This window comes from Scyliorhinus canicula, chromosome 22, assembly GCF_902713615.1.
Source record: "Scyliorhinus canicula chromosome 22, sScyCan1.1, whole genome shotgun sequence".
NCBI lineage: Eukaryota > Metazoa > Chordata > Chondrichthyes > Carcharhiniformes > Scyliorhinidae > Scyliorhinus > Scyliorhinus canicula.
The window spans coordinates 242,898-264,304 of record NC_052167.1 but is presented as its reverse complement, the minus strand read 5'-3'; the positions used below and the strand labels follow the sequence as shown (position 1 = coordinate 264,304).

The following is a 21,407-nucleotide window of genomic DNA, read 5'->3' as shown; positions in this document are numbered from 1 at the left end:
ATTTTGGAAAATGACCACCAAATGGATCTAATATTCCTCAGGCCACTTCATTAAGTACTCTGGGGTGAAGATTACCAGGCCCTGGAGATTTGTTCCCCCTCAGTATCATTAATTTCCTCAATACCATTTATTTGCCAGTACTAACTTCCTTCACCTCCTCTCTAAACTCGTGTTTCTCAGAACTTCTAGTTTCTGAAGACAGAAGCAAAGTACGAATTTAGTTCCTCAGACAATTCTTTGTTCCCTGTTATGAGTTCCCCCATTTATGACTGTAAGGGGTCCACATTAGTTTTTATCAATCTTTTTCTCTTTCATACCTATTGAAACTTTTGCAGCCTATATAAACTTTTACAGCCTGTTTTTATGTTCTCCGCTAGTTTACTTTCATATTGTACTTTCCCCTTCTTAATCAGTCCCTTGGTCTGCCTTTGCTGAATTTTAAACTGTTTCCAATCCTCAGGTCCATTGCTTTTTCTTGCTAATTTGTATGCCTCTTCTTCGAATCTAATACTATATCTAATTTCCCTTGTAAGCCATGGTTTGGCCACAGTTCCCTTTCCTACTCTTGTGCCAAACAGGAATAAACAACTTTTGGAATTTAACTATTTGTTTTTGAATGCCTGCCATTGTCTGTCCGCTGGCCTTCCTTTCCATGAGACCATAAGACATTGGAGCAGAATTAGGCCACTCGGCCCATCGAGTCTGCTCTGCGATTCAATCATGGCTGTTATTTTCTCATCCCCATTCTCCTGCCTTCTCCCCATAACCCCTGATCCCCTTATTAATCAAAAACCTACCTATCTCTGCCTTAAAGACACTCAGTGATTTGGCTTCCACGGCCTTCTGTGGCAAAGAGTTCCACAGATTCACCACCCTCTGACTGAAGAAATTCCTCCTCATCTCTGTTTTAAAGGATCATCCCTTTCATCTGAGATGGTGTCCTCTGGTTCTAGTTTTTCCTCTCCCTGTCCACTCTATCCAGTATCCTGTAAGTTTCAATAAGATCCCCCCTCATCCTTCTAAACTCCAATGAGTACAGACCCAGAGTCCTCAACCATTCCTCATACGACAAGTTCTTCATTCCAGGGATCATTCTAATGAACCTCCTCTGGACCCTTTCCAAGGCCAGCACATCCTTTCTTAGATAAAAGGCCAAATCCAGCTCATGCCTCATATCATCATAGTTACATTTATTGAGGTTCAGGACCCTGGTCTTAGAATCAACTATCTCACTATTCATCGAGATAAATAATTCTATTATGGTCACTCATCCCCAAGAGTTCTTTCACAGGTAGATTGCCAACTAATCCATTCTCATTGCACAACATCCAGTCCAAGATGGCCTATTCCCTTGTTGGTTCCTCAACATACTGGTCCAGAAAACCATCCTGTATACACTCCAGAAATTCCTCTTCTATTGTACTGTGACTAATTTGAGTCACCTAATCTACATGCAGATTAAAGTCACCCATAATCACAGCTGTTCCTTTATCACATGCATCTCTGATTTCCTGTCTAATGCTATTCCCAACATTGTAAGAAGTCTTACACCAGGTTAATGTCCAGCAGGTTCGTTTCGAATCACTAGCTTTTAGAGCACTGCTCCTTCCTCAGGTGAATTCACGTTGCATTACATTCACCCCCCACCAAGGTCCTGGTTGAGGCCGTACACATGTTGCGGAACTTGGCTATAAATTTCTGCTTGACGATTTTGCGCTGTCGCGCGTCCTGAAGGCCACCTTGGAGAATGCTTACCCGAAGATCAGAGGCTGAATGCCCTCGACTGCCGCACACATGAGTACGGTCTCAACCGGGACCTTGGATTCATGTTGCATTACATTCACCCCCCACCATCTGGCCTGGGCTTGCGAAATCCCACCAACTGTCCTGGCTTGAGACAATTCACACCTCTTTAACCTGGGGTTAACCCGATTTCTGGATCTGTAAAGACTTAATTACCTGCAAAGACTCGCATTCAAAGTATCGTCTTGCATCTTTGACTTTATCTCTATATATGTTTCTGGAACATACCTCTTCATTCACCTGAGGAAGAAGCAGTGCTCCGAAAGCCGATTCGAAACAAACCTGTTGGACTTTAACCTGGTGTTGTAAGACTTCTTACTGTGCTCACCCCAGTCGAACGCCGGCATCTCCACATCATTCCCAACATTGCCACTGCAGTTTGGTGGTCTGTATATCGCCCAATGAATGTTTTTTGCCCCTTGATGTTTCTTAACTCAACCCAGACAGATTCCACATCATCTGTACTAATACCTTTCCTCAACATTGTATCAATATCTTCTTTAATCAACAATGCAACTCCACCACTTTTTCCTTTCTGCCTGTCCTTCCTAAAACTGAATACCCTCAATGTTTAGTTCCCACCCTTCGTCACCTTGGAGCCATGTTTCCGTAATCCCAACTGTATTATATCCCTTTACATCTATCTGCACAACGAATTCATCCATTTTATTTTGAATGCTGCGTGCGTACAAAACCTTAAGGCTAGTCCTTTTAACATTCATTGTCCCGTTCCTACTATTTCTTACAGTATCATTATCTGATGCAGTCCCTTAATTGCTCTGCCTATCACTTTTCTTATTCTTCTTTCTGTCTTTTTCTCTTGTTCTTGATTCCCCCTGCTCTGAATCCTTTTTTTAAAAATTATTTTTATTCAGGTATTTATAAATAAACATAAGACACAACTACCACCAAGGTCAAAAGATAACCAAAAGATAACATATAGGAGATCACATTGTAACTCAATGAGTAACCAACAACTGTAGCTCGCCCTCCCTGTCATACCCCCCCCCCCTCCCCCACCCTCTCTGCCTCCACGTTTCCTTCTTTTTTTAAAAAAATAATTTTTATTGAGAAATTTTGATTTTAAATACCGGAAATAACAATAATATTAACAATCATATACATTCGCCCCATCCCCACGAACAAACCAGCATTTTAACAACAACGCAAATTAACACACTATAAAGTTACAGAATAAACACTACAATAATGCACCCCCCCCCCCCCCCCCCCCCCCCCCCCCGGGTTGCTGCTGCTATTGACCCAGTTACCTATCTCTGAGCCAGGAAGTCCAGAAAAGGCTGCCATCGTTTATAGAACCCTTGTATTGATCCTCTCAGGGCAAATTTGACCTTTTCCAATTTTATAAATCCCGCCATGTCACTGATCCAGGTCTCCACGCTTGGGGGCCTTGCATCCTTCCATTGTAACAGAATCCTTCGACGGGCTACTAGGGACGCAAAGGCCAGGACACCGGCCTCTTTTGCCTCCTGCACCCCAACCCCAAAAATCGCGAGTCCCCACCCTGGTTTGACCCTGGATCCAACCACCCTCGACACCGTCCCCGCCACCCCCTTCCAGAATTCTTCCAGTGCTGGGCATGCCCAGAACATATGGGCGTGGTTCGCAGGACTCCCCGAACATCTGGTGCACCTGTCCTCACCCCCGAAGAACCTACTCATCCTAGTCCCGGACATGTGGGCCCAGTGCAGCACCTTAAATTGGATGAGACTAAGCCTCGCACATGAGGAGGAAGAGTTGACTCTCTCCAAGGCCTCCGCCCAAGTCCCGTCCTCTATCTGCTCCCCGAGTTCCTCCTCCCATTTAGCCTTCAGCTCCTCCACTGACGACTCCGCCACCTCCTGCATTACCTTATAGATGTCAGCCACCTTCCCCTCTCCTACCCACACCCCCGAAAGCACCCTGTCCATCGTCCCCTGCGAGGGCAGCAAAGGGAATCCCTCTACCTGTCGCCTAGCAAACGCCTTTACCTGCAGGTATCTGAACATGTTCCCCTGGGGAAGGCCAAATTTATCTTCCAGTTCCCCCAGGCCCGCAAACCTCCCGCCAATAAACAGGTCCCTCAGTTTGCTGATGCCCGCCCTTTGCCATCCCCTGAATCCCCCATCCGTGTTCCCCGGGATGAACCGATGGTTGCCACCCAGTGGAGCCTCCATCGAGCCCCCTGTTTCCCCTCGATGCCGTCTCCACTGTCCCCAGATTCTTAGGGTCGCCGCCACCACCGGGCTCGTGGTAACCCTCTTGGGGGAGAGCGGCAACGGTGCCGTTACCATGGCACCCAAGCTTGTACCTCTACATGACGCCATCTCCATTCTTTTCCACGCCGCCCCTCCCCCCTCCATCACCCATTTACGCACCATTGACACATTGGCTGCCCAATAGTACCCCAGAAGGCCACTTTTCCTTCTTAATGCTAAAGCTCCCTCCCACTACCCCCCCCCCCCCCCCCCTCCCCCTCCCCCCCCTCCCTTCCCCCCTCATCCCTGCTGACTTAACTGTCCTGGAAGAAGTCAATGAACAGTTTCCATCTTCAGGCGAACCCTTCCATCGACCCCTTTAGGCAAATTTGTTTTTCTCCAACCTGAGGAAATCCGCAAGGTTGCTCACCCACACCCCCGCTTTCGGAAGCTCCGGATTCCTCCACCCCAACAGGATCCATCTCCGGGCTACCAGAGAGGCAAAGGCCAGAACGTCGACCTCGCTCACCCCTTGGACTCCCAGATCTTCCGACACTCCAAACATTGCCAATTCTGGACTCAGAACCACCTTCAGCCTCAGGACCTCAGACATCATGTCAGTGAACCCCCACTAAAATCCCTGCAACTTCGGGCAAGCCCAAAACATGTGAACATAATTTGTGCCCCCCCCCCCCCACCCCGCCGCACACCGCCCACACCGATCCTGCACCCCTTCAAAGAACCTACTCATTCTACCCACCGTCATATGTGCCCTATGGACTACCTTAAATTGGATGAGGCTCAGCCTGGCACACGAAGAGGACCCTTTCCCTGCTCTGAATCTTTACATAGGTTACCATCCCCCTGCCATATTAGTTTAAACTCTCTCATCCACTCTAGCAAGTACCCCCCCCAAAGGACATCAGTCCCGGTCCAGCCCAGGAATAACCTGTCCAATTTGTACCGGTCCCACCTCCCCCAGAACCAGTCCCAATGCCCCAGAAATCTAAAACCCTCCCCCTCACACCATCTCTTCAACCACGTATTCATCGATACATCCTACTATTTCTACTCTGATTAGCAGGTGGTCCTGGTAGTATTCCTGAGATCACTACCTTTGAAGTCTGACTTCTCAACATTCTTCCTAACTCCCTCTGCTTTCAGGACCTCATCACTTTTTTTACCTATGTCGTTGGTACTGATGTGCACCATGACCACTGGTTGTTCGCCCTCCCCCTCCAGAATGTCCTGTAACAGCTCTGGGACATCCTGGACCTTAGTACCAGGGAGGCAACTCGTTTGTGGCCACAGAAACACTTATTTCCCCTTCCAATCGAATCCCCTATGACTATTGGATTCCCACACTTTTTACACCTCCCCTCTCCAGCACAAACAACTGTGGTGCAACAAATTTGGTTGCTGCTGCTTTTCCTTGAGAGGTTATTCCCCTCAACAGTATCCAAAATGGTATATGTTTTGCAGAGAATGGCCACAGGAGATTCCTGCACTGCTTGCCTAGCTCTCTTGTTCTGCCTGGTGGTCACCCATTCCCTTCCTGCCTGCGGAGTCTGACTACCTCTCTAAATGTGCCATCCCCGACACTCTCCGCCTGGCGGATGCTCCACAGTGTCCTCAGCCGCCGCTCCAGCTCCGAAACACGGGCTTCCAGGCGCTGTAGCTGGAGACACTTCCTGCGCCCATGCTGGCCACGGGCAATGGCCTCCCACATGGAGCAAGCGGAGCAAACCAAGGCTTCAAGTTATCCTACCATGTCTAACCCTTTAGCACTCACAAATGTTTTCAGAGACTCTCTATTCTCTGGGAAAAGCAGAGCTGCCCAACATTCAGCCTGTTCCTACACTTATGTCATTTAAATTCATATCTCCTGCTCCTTCCTACTTGGCCAAACTAGACAAATCTATCAATAGGCACACAAACCAGCCCTTTCATCATTTAATAAAACTCTATCATGTCACCATAAGGCTATGATGCTCTAAACCAAATACATCCAGCTTCCTAAGTCTATTGCGGTTCTTTAATTTTGCTCTCCTATGAACCTTTTCCAAGTCACTAATTTTCCTTCTTAGTTTAATAGTTTTTGAAATATAAGTTTTACTGGTTAACAGGGTGGGATATATATGTTCAAACTGTCCAATCAGGTTAGATTGATAATGTGTTGTACTGTGCACACAAGTTGTAAAATGTGCCAGTAATCAATTGGAAATTAATCCTGCACTAATTACTATAGGTCATAGCTGTTAATTCCCTAGTGTTATCTCACATCAAGAAATTGGAATAGTCTGGCAGGTGGATTAGATGTTGACCATTTCCATCAGCTAAAGAAAACGATGCAGAAGACTTGTGTTGTTGGCTCAAATGGGATGGAAGGCTTCAGGATTATATTGTCACCCTTAAGTAAAGACACAAAGAAGAGAGAGGTTGGTTTGAAGAATTCTGGCTCACATTAACTATTGACCCACATAAAATATGATCAGGGGATAAAAATTAAGCTTCTGCAAATTCTGCACCTTGAAAAGCTGACAATTCATCTAAAATATGCTCCTATATCTATATCTATAAAATATATTTTTAAACCTCCATCCAGTCTACTAAACCTTACTTCCTTATGTTATTTTTCTGTCACACTTGTGTAACAATATATCCATTGTAAATTCCTGCAGCCACAGTTATAACGTAAACATGTCACATTGCAGTAACCCAATCCCAGGGGTGATGATGCTGTAGCGCATCGGTTTTATGCCCCTTGGCACCTCAGCTTATACTGTAATGACTCTCCCATGCCTAAACCAATTCTACATTTCTACCTCCCATATTGCCATTATTTTGCCATTTAACAATGCATGATATTACATCCATATTATATAAAATTAGGAAAGATTGTATGACTTTAAAATAAGATGGAGTCATATCTACACAATGTGGTCCAATTATCCTTCACCTTGTAACTCTGCCTCATTTGAATGCTGGCATAGAACTGTACTGACGTTTTCTGTGCAATGATTAACAGATGGGTGAATGTAGCCCCCAATACCACAAATTGTGCAGTCGAGTATCTCGCATTTGGGGGACGAAGCACACCCGAAGTGCAATGGACTAGCCTCGTCCTGGGCAAACCATCTTCTTGATCATGGTTTCTCCTCTACCGTATAAGTATCACATGGACTTTTATATTCAATAGCAGATACAATGGGCGGAATTCTCCGCTCCCGCGATAAATCGGGAAGGCCGTCGTGAACAACGGCCTCAGAGGCCGCTCCTCTCACCTTATTCACCCCCACCCGGAGGGCTAGGAGCGGCGCTCCATAACTCTCGGCCGCAGGGCCTTGATGCTTGCGTCAAGGCGGCGCGCCGAGAATGACGCAACGGCGGCGCCTAAGTGACGTCAGCCGTGCATGTGCAGGTTGGGCGGCTCCAACCCGCGCATGCATGGCTGACATCACGACGGGTGACTGCTCAAACCCACACATGCACGGTTGCCGTCTTCCCCTCCACTGCCCCGCAAGATGTGGCGGCTTGATCTTGCGGGGTGGCAGAGGGGAAGAGTGCGTCGCTTTGAGACACCAGCCCGACGATCGGTGGGCACCGATCGCGGGCCAGTCCCCTCCTGAGTACGGCCGTGGTGCTCACTCCCCTCTCCGCCCCCCCACAAGCCTCAAACCAGCATTTGCCGCCCATGTTCACGACGGCAGCGACCAGGTGTGGTTGCCTCCATCGTGAACCGGTCGGGAACGTCAGGCCGCTCGGCCCATTCGGGCCGGAGAATCGCCGGTCGGCGTGAAAAACGGCGAGCGCCGATTCTTCCAAGCGGGGGGTGGGAGTATCGCGGGGGGTGCCAGGGGGGAATGTCGTGAGTCGCCCGGCCCTTCCGCGATTCTCCCACCCGGCGTGGGGAGCGGAGAATTCCGCCCAATACTTTCAAGGCTGAAAAGTAACAGTAAGATACCAAAAATAAAACTAACTTACATTGATACCACATCTTATCACATCTCAGAAACACCTCAAAGGGTTTTTGAATATCGCGAGTTATTTTGTACATGCAGTTGTTTTGTCAGCTTGACATTTGTAATTGGGATGATATGAGAGGGGGTCATAAAAGATGTCCTTCAGTATCTCTGGAAAAGGGTAGACGTGATGTACCATCAATTGGACGCGAGACATGGTGAAGGTCCAAACTTAGGCTTTAATCAGCTAGATGTTAGCCCGGTGGTCGACTACAGTGAAAGGCCGACCGCCGGGACCTCTGGGTACTTATACCCCACCTTGGAGGCGGGGTCTACTTGTCTCGCGACCAATTGGTGAGCAGTCACATGACTAGTCTCAGCCAATCAGCCGAGAGGCACATGACCAGCCAGAGCCAATGGGAAACCGGTGCTCTGCACCAATGGCAGCGCTCCTAGTCATACCACCACAAGAGGTCAATGCGAATTTACAACAAGACTTCCCAAAAAGATCATGTTGTACAAATGCGTTAAGAGTTTTTTGAGGAAGTCTCCAGTACAGTGGAGGAGGGAAATCCAGTAAATGTTGTTTATCAAGACTTTCAGATAGCCTTTGATAAGGTACATCACACTAGATATTACACAAGGTAAGATCTTGTATCACAGGTATCAAGAATTTGTGAAGATCTTGAGGCATAATGGTAGTGCCCCTATCAATAGCCAGAAGCTCTGGGTTCAAGTCCAACGCCAGGAATTGTTGGCCATGGAATGAGGAATAACATGGTTCATTGGACTGATAATCAGCTCGGAAATCCTTCCATCTTCCCCCACTAATCCCCAAAGGGTAAAAACCATTTTTGGTGTGAAGATTGTTTTTTAAAAAATCAAGAGTTGAAAAGCTCAATTAGGAAATAGTTCCAATCCCACAGCCAATAAGCTGTAGATAATGTGTGGTTCAGGCTGGTGATATCTCACTAGTGACGTCTCCCCAGCAAGTGATTCTAAGCTTGCTATCTTCATGGCCTTTATTAATGACCTGAACAGCGGTTAGGATTCTAGTCAGTGGGTTTGCAAGTGATGCCGAAATCTGTACAAGGTTTCAGATTTTTGCCATCAAACCCAAAAGGATTTTGATATATGCCGGGGTATGGGCCATAATGGCAAATGGTATTTAATTTTGATAAATGTAATGACATGCATGTTGGTAAACCCAATATATAATACACACATAATTTGCCGGGAACAACGCTGAAAGAGATTAAGGGAGAGAAAGGACCAGGAGTTGCAGTGCAAAAGCACTGAACGTTCATGACCAATATGGAGCAACCGTAACAAAAGCTATAAGGTATTGGGTTATATTAATAAAAACATTTAGAATGAATCAAAAGGCACCATTTTAACACTTTACAGGTTGCTGGTTGGGTTGCACATGCCATAGTTTTGGAGTACCCAAAACAGTGGGAGCTATAGCAGTGGAGAAGCCCTGATTCGGACTAAGGTTTCATCGAATGGACGTCAAAGATTGTGAACACTTGGGTGTAGTGCAGTTATGGGCATAACTCACTTTTTTTGCATGTAAAGTTTTCGTGATCTGTTGCACAATTTGGACGTGATTCCGCTAAATTAAACCATTGTCAGGCTGAAAATGATGTGAATACTTCAGCCCTAAGTAATCAAGTTGAGATCATTCTGGTTGCAACTGCTTGGGACAAAATATGAGGTGGGAAGAGCTCAAGCATTTGTAGATTTTGCCAACGGCAGGGGTAATGTGTCAAGCTATGAAAATAAAAGCAAAGACACAGTATGATTGTATCTGAAAAAACTCCGCACTTTTCCTCCTGCTTGGCAGATTTCTGACTCAATATTTCCATTGCATCACCTGAGACTCAGGCTTCTATTGCTAAAAAGACGAGCTTGAAAATAGTTATCCAATTCCACCCACACTCCTTAAAATAATTGGATAGAAATTGGTTTGTGAAGAATAAAGGTAGAGTTTAATGATTGTACTGTGACTAATTTCAAGTTAAATTGCAATCTGCAGGCTCTGGAAACATATAGGGCGCGATTCTCCGGACTCACGACGGTTCGGAGAATAGCGGGCGTCGGAAATTTTTACGGCGACGCTATTCCGACGCCCTCCCGCTATTCCCCGAACCCCGCAAATTGTCGGAGTCGCGTTTCCCGACAAACGCCTCCTTCCCGCCCCTGACACGACCAGAATCGCCACTGAGAGCCCCCCCGCTATTCACCGGCCCGGATGGGCCGAAGTCCCGACGTCATGGCGCCCTGTTTGGACGTCGTGAAACACACCTGCTTTTTAAATTCGTCAACCAGTCGGCCTGGCTGACGACTGTTTGGAGGAGGTCAGGGCACCACTCTGCGCACCGCTCAGCGCACCGCTCAGCGCACCGCTCGAGTCTGGCCACAACGGGGAAGGCATCCCTGGGAACGGGAGGGGGTCCAGAACGGGGGCAGTGGGGGGGACGGAGGGGGCAGTGGGGGGGACGGAGGGGGCAGTGGGGGGGACGGAGGGGGCAGTGGGGGAGACGGAGGGGGCAGTGGGGGGCGACGGAGGGGGGGGGTTAGGTAGAGAGTGAGCCGTCCAACCCCGTAACAAAATGTCTGCCAGCATGCCATGGTGTGCAGGTGACGAGGACACGGCCGCTGGTTCCCCTGTGGCTTCCGGCCACAGGCCACTGACGCACCCGTGAGGAGGCCATAGTTTACTGGCCGTTGGATGCAGAAAGTGACCAGGGGTTAGGCTGACCGCGTGTCAGCAGCGCGACCAGGCCACCGGGACACACAGGTATCCCATGGCTGGCGGCTGCCGAGGTGTCGACTAACGTCCGTCTAACATGTTCCGTTTCTCTGCCTCCCACCACCCTTCTGTAGGTTAGCACAATGTCTGTGAACAGAACGCCTATGTTCTGCGCAGTGGTTGGGGCCGCTCTACTGGATTTGGAGATGCAGCAGCATCCACACCCACAATCCGCAGTGGCTGCAGGGCCAGCTGCAGCAGCAGAGGGAAGGGCCGAGGAGTTGCCAGTCGTCGAACAGCATGGGGGGGGGGGAGGAGGAGGATGAGGAGGAGGAGGAAGAGGAAGAGGAGAGAGTGAGGGTGCAGCCACGGCGTCAGAGGCGACGACTAAAGCCGAGGGTGTACCGTGTCCGGGTCTCTTTCCTAACAATGCCGGACATCACCTGCAGGAGAAGACTCCGGCTGAGTTGGCAGACGGTGATACATATCTGCCAACTCCTGTCGCACCTCGCCCCACGTGGAACGGGGGGAGGACACGCGATCCCGGTAGCCATCAAGGTGACGGTCGCTCTGAACTTCTATGCTACCGGCTCCTTCCAGTCTCCGAGCGGGGACGTCTCTGGGATCTCCCAGTCATCGGTGCACAGGTGCATCCGGGATGTGACCGACGCCCTCTATGCCATCGCGGACCGCTACATCACCTTTCCCGAGGACCAAGCAAGTCAAGACTCACGAGCCCGTGGATTTGCCAGTGTGGCCGGGATACCGAGGGTTCAGGGGTCAATCGACTGTGTTCACGTCCCCATGCGCCCGCCTGCTGTGGACAAGGAAGTGTTCACAAACAGGAGGGGGACATACTCCATTAATGTCCAGGTGGTATGCGACCCCCACATGAGGTTCATGAACGTCTGTGCAAGGTTCCCAGGGAGTGTGCATGACTCCTACATACTAGCGCAGTCGTTCATCCCTGCGATGTTTGAGGGACGTCCCCCCGGCTGAGGGGCTGGTTGCTAGGTGACAGGGGTTATCCGCTGAGGTCTTGGCTGATGACGCCTATACGGAGGCCTCAGACCAATGCGGAAACACGATACAACGAGGCCCATGCAGCAACCAGGGGTGTGGTGGAGCGCTGCCTTGGCCTCCTGAAGATGAGATTCAGGTGCCTGGACCGCTCCGGAGGGGCCCTGCAGTACCAGGCCGACAGGGTCGCTTGCATTGTAGTGGTCTGCTGTGCGCTGCACAACATCGCGATGCAGAGGGGAGATGACCTGTTGCAGGAGGCGGAGGGAGAAGCTAGTGGCAGTGGTGCCAGCACAGAGGAGGAGGAGGAGGAGGAGGAGGAGGAGGAGGAGGAGGAGGAGGAGGAGGATGCTGGCGGAGTGGCGGGCGCAGCACGCAGACACGACCCAGGTGCTGGTGATGTCCAGGAGGCGGCACGACGGACCCGGCAAGGACGGCGGGCACGCGACGCCCTGGTGGCAGCACGGTTCACGCATCGCATGTGACGTCCCCGATGAACACCAAACCATCACCTGCATCGCTAGTCATGCAGAGGGTCACCACACAACTGCCACCACCACAACCCCCCCCCCCCCCCCCCCCCTCAGTGTACACTGCTCCACTTCGACATGACGCTTATCACTGGGTCCAGACGGAATGGCACAATATTGATGGCTGTGTCAGCGGGTGTGATCAGTGCCATGTGGAATGATGACAGCCCGCTCTGCGAAGAGCTGTGAGCTCAGAATCGTTAGAGAGAGTCTGACCCATGGCAATAGCTGAACCATCCACCTTGGTGGCCGCTGAGTTCGTCACTGACACTCCATCACGTGCCCACGTGGGCTAGCTGTGGGAGGGGGGTAGGGGCAGGGACTGCACACCCGGCATCGAGGTTTCACCACCCGTCACCCCCAGCGACACTCGGTCACCATCACGATTCCTGTGGCTGTGGAACAATCACACGGTATTACAAGTAAGGTGGAACAGTGCGTTTAATATTAACAATTATTTACAGGTGCCCTAGCCCCTAAAACTAAACTGTGCCCTTCACCCGTGCCAACTTACTCAGTGTCTATCTTAGTTGCCTTACGGGCCCTACCACTACGTCTAAGTGAATCCCCAGATGATACAGCAGGAGTGGAGGAGGATTGCTGCGAATCGCCCCCCTCGACTCGTTTCTCCTTGGCTATGCGTTTCCTGGGGCGACCCGGCCTTGATGGGCCAGGCTGCTCTGCGGGCGTCTCGGGTGACATTGTGCCACCCTGCTCTGCCTGCTGCCCACCCGATGCACCAGGGATGGGACGGGGGGAGGCCGAGAATTCCGGGACGTCCCGTGATGGAGTTAATGGGACGGGCCCCGAAACCTCCTCCTCCCTCGGGGAGCCCGGTGGCCCCCGGGCCTCACTTTGGGACAGAGGTGCGAGCGGGGAGGTTCCCCGTCGTACCACCGACACCTGGCGCTGCCAGTCCTGGAGGCCTGCAACGGTATCCACCAGGATCCGAAGGTTTGCAGAGACGGAGTCCAGGGAGTTAGACATTCCCGCCAGGGACTGTGCGATCTCAACCTGTGTGTGCACGACGCCATCCAGCACGTGTCAGGCGGTTGATGGTCTCCGCGACTGACAGCTGGGACTGTGCCAGCGACTGCTGGGACTGTGCCAGCGACTGCTGGGACTGTGCTATCGACTGCTGGGACTGTGCCATGGCGTGCTGCGACTGGCCAATGACCTGCTGAGACTCGGCCATGGCCCGCAGGGCGCCGGCAATGTCGTTTTGGCTCTGGCACATTGCTGCCTGTGAGAGGGCAACCCTGTCCAGGGCCGAGGATGACGCGTGCATATTAACCCCAACGTCTTGCATAACCTGACCCATTGCCTCCACCGCGGATGCCACCCGTGCGGTGTCGGACTGGGTCTCTGCCATGAGCGGCACCACTCCCTGCTCTTGGACGCGGTTCGACTCCTCTAACAGCGTCTGCAGAGTCTGGAAGGAAGCCCTCATCCCGTCATTGTTTCCCTGGGTTTCCTGAGGCATCGGCTGTGCGGGTGGGTTGATAAACTCCAGGAACTCAGAAAACGTCTGGGAGCCAGCTGCATCCTGGGCCTGGTCTGGCCTCCGCGAGTCCGGGCCCTCTGTTGCTCCGACCTACACCTGCTGTACCTGCTCATCTGTGATGTGCCAACCAGACTGTGCCCCAGGAGACTCATCACTAAATAGGCCCGCCGGGGTGTGTGTCTCTGGGATGATGGATGTGGTGGGAGAAAGCAGTGCCGCAAGCCCGACGCTCTCAATGCTTAGGGCCTCGTCCATGGTGTGGGGCTGCTCAGCGACAGGAGGGTTGTCCCTGGCCATTTCTGGTGGTGGTGGTGGACTTCGAACCCTCTGTGCGTCCTGGTCCGCAGATTGGGTTGGGGCGGATAGGGCTGCCCGCTGATCGGGCACCCTCTGTTGTGAGGCCCCGGGTGAGGTGGCGGCAGATTCCTGTCTCCGTCTGCAGCCAGACGGACCTGGTCGTTGGGCATCACGTCCTAGGGAAGAGAATGAGACGGGTTATTTCGATTTGCTCGGCAGGCCGCTGGACGGTCCCAGTGGGCAGCGTGTGAAGGGACAGAGGATGGGGGAGGTGTCCCAGTGGGCAGGGTGTGTGAAGGGACAGAGGATGGGGGAGGTGTCCCAGTGGGCAGGGTGTGTGAAGGGACAGAGGATGGGGGAGGTGTCCCAGTGGGCAGGGTTTGTGAAGGGACAGAGGATGGGGAGGGGGGGGTGTTTGTCAGGGAGGGTTGTCTCACTTGCTGCAGTTCCGCCAACCTCGCATTGCGCGATATCGCGGGTGGCAGACCCCCCAACAAGGTCCAGTGCCCTCTGTTCAAAGGTGCTGAGGGGGTGCATGTTGGGCGAACCCCCTCCAGTCTTGTGCCGCTCACGGTGGTTATGACCGGCCTTGGCCTGTTGGGGGAGGGAACATAGGTAGATCATTACAAAACGGTAGGTATCAGCAGTCCGTTCAGATACTGGCACAGTTTGGGGGGGGCAAGTTGTCATCAGACGATTGCATCTCTCCTCGGGGCCAGAGCGCTGGGTCTGTGACAACTTTGTGAACCACCCTCAAATAACTCTGCCCCAATCCCCCTCCACCCCACCCCCCCTCCCCCGGGCAGTTAAGGGGGAGGGATGGTTGTGACTAGGGGGCACCCTCATGGCACTTACCCTGGCAGACCTGGTGAGGTCGTGTAGCTTCTTTCGACATTGCTCTGCTGAGCGAGGGGTCTGCCCCACAGCACTGACGGCAGAAGCCACGTCACGCCAGGCCTGGCGTACCGTGCTGGCAGGTTGGCGATGCCCTCTCCGCGGGCGGATGATGCCCCTCCTCTGCTCCACGGCATCGAGCAGCGCCTCGACGTCTGCATCTACAAAGCGAGGAGCAGCTCTCCTCGGCTCCGACATCCTGCCCGACAGATTCTGTGGTCGCCCGCGCCTTTTTACGGCGTCGGGCGGCGTCACATGGGCGGGTTCTTGTCGTCGTCGCGTTCCGTCGTCATCACGCACGTAATTGACGCGGCCGCGCTACTAGCCCATTTCCAGGAAGTGAATCCGTCGGGAAATGAAGCCTTCGCGACCGTCGTAAAACGGTCCCGATTTTTACGACGGTTTGCCGACTTTCCGCGGGTGCGGAGAATTTCGCCCATAGTTCCTGCCCTTAATAAGTATGAAGCATATGTACATGGGCTGTGGGAGGTTTACCAAGATGAGAGTCAGGTACCATGAGGCCATGAGTGAGGTATAGATTACCTGCAAATGCACTTGAGTCTACAGCACTGGTAAGAATGTGGAACTCCACTCTGTGCATGTGTCTACAACTGAACCCAGCTCTGCAGCAGGTGTTTGGGAACATGACACCCATGGAATGTCCATGATTGTCCGAGTGTCACAATGATACACAAGTCTGTAGTACCATCTGCACATGAATCTGAGGGATTTATCATTATCTGTTAAAAGCACCATTTCAGTTGCCTTTTGTAGAAGCACTAGACCACTGACCATTGCAAACTAACTTCAGAAGTACCCATCGGAGGGCAGCACAGTGGCGCAGTTGATTAGCCCTGCTGCCTCACGCCACTGAGGTCCCTGGTTCGATCCCGACTCTGGGTCACTGTCCGTGTGGAGTTTGCACATTCTCCCCGTGTTTGCATGGGCCTTGACCCCACAACCCAAAGATGTGCAGGCTAGGTGAATTGGTCATGGTAAATTGCTCCTTAATTGGAAAAAATGAATTGGGTACTCAAAATGTGTAAAAAAAAAAGAAATACCCATTGTAAAAGAATGACAGATACCCAAGACAAAGCAGCCCGCTTGATGGGCACCCCGTTCACAAACATCCACTCCTTCCACCACTGACACACAATGGCAGCGGTGTGTACCATCTGCAAGATGGAACTGACCAAGGTACCTTAGACAGCACCTTCTTCCCCACAACCGGTGCCATCTAGAACGACAAGGGCAGCAGACACGTGGGAACACCACCACTTGGAAGTTCCCCTCCAAGCCACTCACCATCCTGACCTAGAAATATATTGCTGTTCCTTCACTGTCACTGAGTCAAAGTCCTGGAAGAAAGTATTGGAAAGTCTGGCAGTACTTCTTTTTTAAAATAAATTTAGAGTATCCAATTAATTTTTTCCAATTAAGGGGCAATTTAGCACGGCCAATCCACCTACTCTGCACATCTTTGGGATGTGGGGGTGAGACCACAAACTCCACACAGACAGTGACCCAAAGCCGGATTGAACCTTGTACCTTTGCGCCATGAGGCAGCAGTGCTTAACCACTGTGCCACCGTGCTGCCCGGTAAGGCTGACATTCCTTAAAGTTGACAAGGCACTGGGACCGGATGAGATGCAACCAAGGACATTGAAGGAAGTGTGTGTGGAAATTGCAGGGACACTAGTCATAATTTCTCAGTCTTCCCTCGACTCAGAGGAAGTGCCAGAGGACTGGAGAAATGCAAACATTATGTCCTTGTTCAAAAAATGTTGTAAGGTTAAGCCCAGCAAAATACAGACTAGTCAATTTCAATGGTGGGGAAGCTTCTGGAATCAATTATCCAGGATAGAATTAATAGTCACTTGGATAAATGTAGTTTATTCGAAAGAGCCAGCATGGATTGCTTAAGAAAAAGTTATGTTTACCTTACTTGCAGGAGTTTTTTTGAAGAGGTAACAGAGAAGGTTGATGAGGGTAATTCTGTTGATGTGGTGTACATGGACTTCCAAAAGGCATTCAGTACAATACCACACAACAGACTTGTGAGAAAGGTTATAGTTCATGGAATAAAAGGGACAGTAGCAGGTGGATAGAAAATTGTATGCATAACAGTTAATGGATATTTTTTGGGCTGGAAGAGGTTTGTAGCAGAGTTTCCCAGGGGTCGGTATGGGGGCCCTTGGTTTTCCTTATGTATATTAATGATCCAGACCTTGGTTTGCAGGGGACAATTTCTTGGATGATACAAAACTTGTAAATGTGGTGGAGGCATGGTCAAACAAGGTATTCAAGAGGGCTTTGCATGATTTTGTGAATGTAAACAATGTGCAGGGTTATGGGGAAAAGGCAGGGGCATGGTACTAAGTCATAATGCTCACTCAGAGTTGGTGCAGGCACAATGGGCTGAATGGCCACCTTTTGCACTCTAACAATGCTGTGATTCTGTGAATCCCTCCCTAACAGCTCTGTGGGCGTACCTACACCACATGGACTGTAGAAGGCAGCTCACTACCACCTTCTCAAGGACACTGAGGGATGGGCAACAAATGCTTGCCTACTTGGTGATGGCCACATCCCATGAATGAATAAAAAGAACCTGATGTATTGTCACCTGAGTGATACACTGCAACAGACTGTGCCTTTCCATCTGGTCACCCCTATCTACCTGTGGCAGAGCATGATCCTCAATTATACTTAGTATCTCTCTCTAGGGGCTGGAGTTGGCAAACGTTGAGAGTGACATCTGCCTGCAATTTCTCACCACTGACGTTTTAGAAAGTAATACTGTAATAGATGGTATCTATTTGATATATGCTTCTTTAAAGGGTAAGGTTCTCACAGCAGTGAAAGGGTTAACAAAAGATTCTCTCTGAATTTTCAGCACAGCATATTCTTGGATGGTTTTGTTTGTAAGAGGAGGTGGAGGAGGAGGAGGAGGAGGGCAGTCTGCCTGCAATTGCCAAGATGGGGTACGAAAGAATCTGTTAATGACTTGCTCCAGTTCTGTTATGCTCCTACATAGTTTTATTTCAATATATTTTATATATATTATATATTCTATTATGCTTTTAGATCTAAATTATTCTTACAAGTCTTCTCTGTATTTTTAAAAAACATTGTTAAATTTTTATTAAATATTACAAGGGTGTGAGGCAGCAGGCTAATTTTCTACATAAGGCAATTACGTGTGGGCAAATGATAATCATTATTTAACAAATACCTTTATGGTTGCTTTGATTAGAATTCTCTCTCTCCCAAATTGCCCCCCACCGCCTGTGTGGGTGGTAGCTCATGTTGGGCACAGTTGTGTAAGAGCGGGAGAATTTCAGTTACCTGGCTCCGTTCTTTATGTATCAGGGTTTTTGACCAAGAGAAGAATCACAATTGAGCCCAATCCTGGCTTAATGTAAACATTTCCTGACAATAAAGGATAAAATTCCATCCAGCTCGCATTCCATCATCCTGATAGTTGCAAAATGCAATGATAATGGACTAGGTGACTAATCAAATAAACGAGTCTCTTATCAATTGGTTTGCAGAAGACCCAGACTTGACTATGATGAAAATCTTTGGGAACCATAGATCCAGAAATTACCTTTTCCCTCCTAAACACACGAAGCTTACCGAATGCCACATCTCAAACTATTCATATACTGGATCCTGAAACATTATATCTTGAAAGAAATCATTCAAATTCACATGAATCAAGGCAAACTGCTTCTACTGATTCCATAGGGAGCATGTCCTATCAGGTTGACCCCTTGCCCACTGAAATATTATTTCCGCAGATTAGTTTTGAATTTACCTCTCTCCAGGTGCAACTGGTGTTCTCTGGTTCCACTGCTCGAAACAGGATCAAACCACTTGTTATGGCCTGTATTATCTGGTCCCTTTGGAATCCTAATAGCTGTATCATATCATCGTTCTCTTTTCCAGTGAGAACATTATCCACCCATTACGCGCACCTGCACTTTCCAGCGAGTATTATGGATACCAGTTCAAGACAAAAGACGGATTCATTTCTTATCCAAACGCTAATGACATATCAAGGCTATTCATAGCAATTCCTCCAGTAGCTTTGTGGGGTCCTGCATTCACCTTAATTTCTGCCTCCCTCGCAATACATCATGCCCTCCACAATGATGTCACACCCCTCCCAACCTCGCCCAGGCTCACTCCACAGAACTCGATGAAACAAGCCACAAAAATACACAGATTGATCATTGCTTAACTGCTTTAGTGCTTCTCAACTTGTAAAACAAGCCTGTCTGAATAATTGCTGAAGTAAAATCTAAGCTTACCTCCTGTCAGACTGATGGTAAAATGGTCAATATTGCGATGTCCGTCTTTAAGGCAAGCAAACATTGAACCTGCTGATGAGCAACGAGTTGGAAAAATCAGCCAATTACATCACTGCAGCACAGGCCAGTGCAGGAGCAAATACTCCAATCAACAAGCTGCATATGCCACCATTCAGTATATTTCAGGGTCTCATTCAGTTTCAATAGTTAACTTCCTTACTTTCTCTCACAAAATCAGATAAGTTATTGGTGTAAATTCACGCAAGTGGAATGCCCAGTGAGTCCAAATCCAATATTAGTGGCTCTGTCTGCAGGACTCCGTTCTTTGTCCAAGAAGAGACTTTCTGGAGGCCAGTCTTGAGAGCGAGGCTGGTTAAAACTATCAGTATGTGACCAGCTGCAGCCACAATATCAGATCAGCAATGGTCCATTTTCAAAAATAGAATTTAAATAGGGAAATATGGAAGACAGACAGATTTTAAACATAAGAACATAAGAATATAAGAACTAGGAGCAGGAGTAGGCCATCTGGCCCCTCGAGCCTGCTCCGCCATTCAATTAGATCATGGCTGATCTTTTGTGGACTCAGCTCCACTTTCCGGCCCGAACACCATAACCCTTAATCCCTTTATTCTTCAAAAAACTATCTATCTTTACCTTAAAAACATTTAATGAAGGAGCCTCAACTGCTTCACTGGGCAAGGAATTCCATAGATTCACAACCCTTTGGGTGAAGAAGTTCCTCCTAAACTCAGTCCTAAATCTACTTCCCCTTATTTTGAGGCTATGTCACCTAGTTCTGCTGTCACCCGCCAGTGGAAACAATCTGCCCGCATCTATCCTATCTATTCCCTTCATAATTTTAAATGTTTCTATAAGATCCCTCCTCATCCTTCTAAATTCCAATGAGTACAGTCCCAGTCTACTCAACCTCTCCTCATAATCCAACCCCTTCAGCTCTGGGATTAACCTAGTGAATCTCCTCTGCACACCCTCCAGCGCCAGTACGTCCTTTCTCAAGTAAGGAGACCAAAACTGAACACAATACTCCAGGTGTGGCCGCACTAACACCTTATACAATTACAACATAACCTCCCTAGTCTTAAACTCCATCCCTCTAGCAATGAAGGACAAAATTCCATTTGCCTTTTTAATCACCTGTTGCACTTGTAAACCAACCTTCTGTGACTCATGCACTAGCACACCCAAGTCTCTCTGAACAGCGGCATGCTTTAATATTTTATCGTTTAAATAATAATCCCGTTTGCTGTTATTCCTACCAAAATGGAAAACCTCACATTTGTCAACATTGTATTCCATCTGCCAGACCCTAGCCCATTCACTTAACCTATCCAAATCCCTCTGCAGACTTCCAGTATCCTCTGCACTTTTCGCTTTACCACTCATCTTAGTGTCATCTGCAAACTTGGACACATTGCCCTTGGTCCCCAACTCCAAATCATCTATGTAAATTGTGAACAATTGTGGGCCCAACACGGATCCCTGAGGGACACCACTAGCTACTGATTGCCAACCAGAGAAACACCCATTTATCCCAACTCTTTGCTTTCTATTAATTAACCAATCCTCTATCCATGCTACTACTTTACCCTTAATGCCATGCATCTTTATCTTATGCAGCAACCTTTTGTGTGGCACCTTGTCAAAGGCTTTCTGGAAATCCAGATATACCACATCCATCGGCTCCCCGTTATCTACTGCACTGGTAATGTCCTCAAAAATTTCCACTAAATTAGTTAGGCATGACCTGCCCTTTATGAACCCATGCTGCGTCTGCCCAATAGGACAATTTCTATCCAGATGCCTCGCAATTTCTTCTTTGATGATAGATTCCCTACTACCGAAGCTCACTGGCCTATAATTTCCTGCTTTCTGCCTACCTCCTTTTTTAAACAGTGGCGTCACGTTTGCTAATTTCCAATCCACCGGGACCACCCCAGAATCTAGTGAATTTCGGTAAATTATCACTAGTGCATCTGCAATTTCCCTAGCCATCTCTTTTAGCACTCTGGGATGCATTCCATCAGGGCCAGGAGACTTGTCTACCTTTAGCCCCATTAGCTTGCCCATCACTCCCTCCTTAGTGATAACAATCCTCTCAAGGTCC

General features: G+C 49.3%; 1 pseudogene; it reads right to left on the bottom strand.

Moving 5' to 3' along the window:
• Nucleotides 1–7,028: 7,028 nt before the first annotated feature.
• On the bottom strand, nucleotides 7,029–7,176 carry LOC119956259 (annotated as a pseudogene).
• Nucleotides 7,177–21,407: the final 14,231 nt, after the last annotated feature.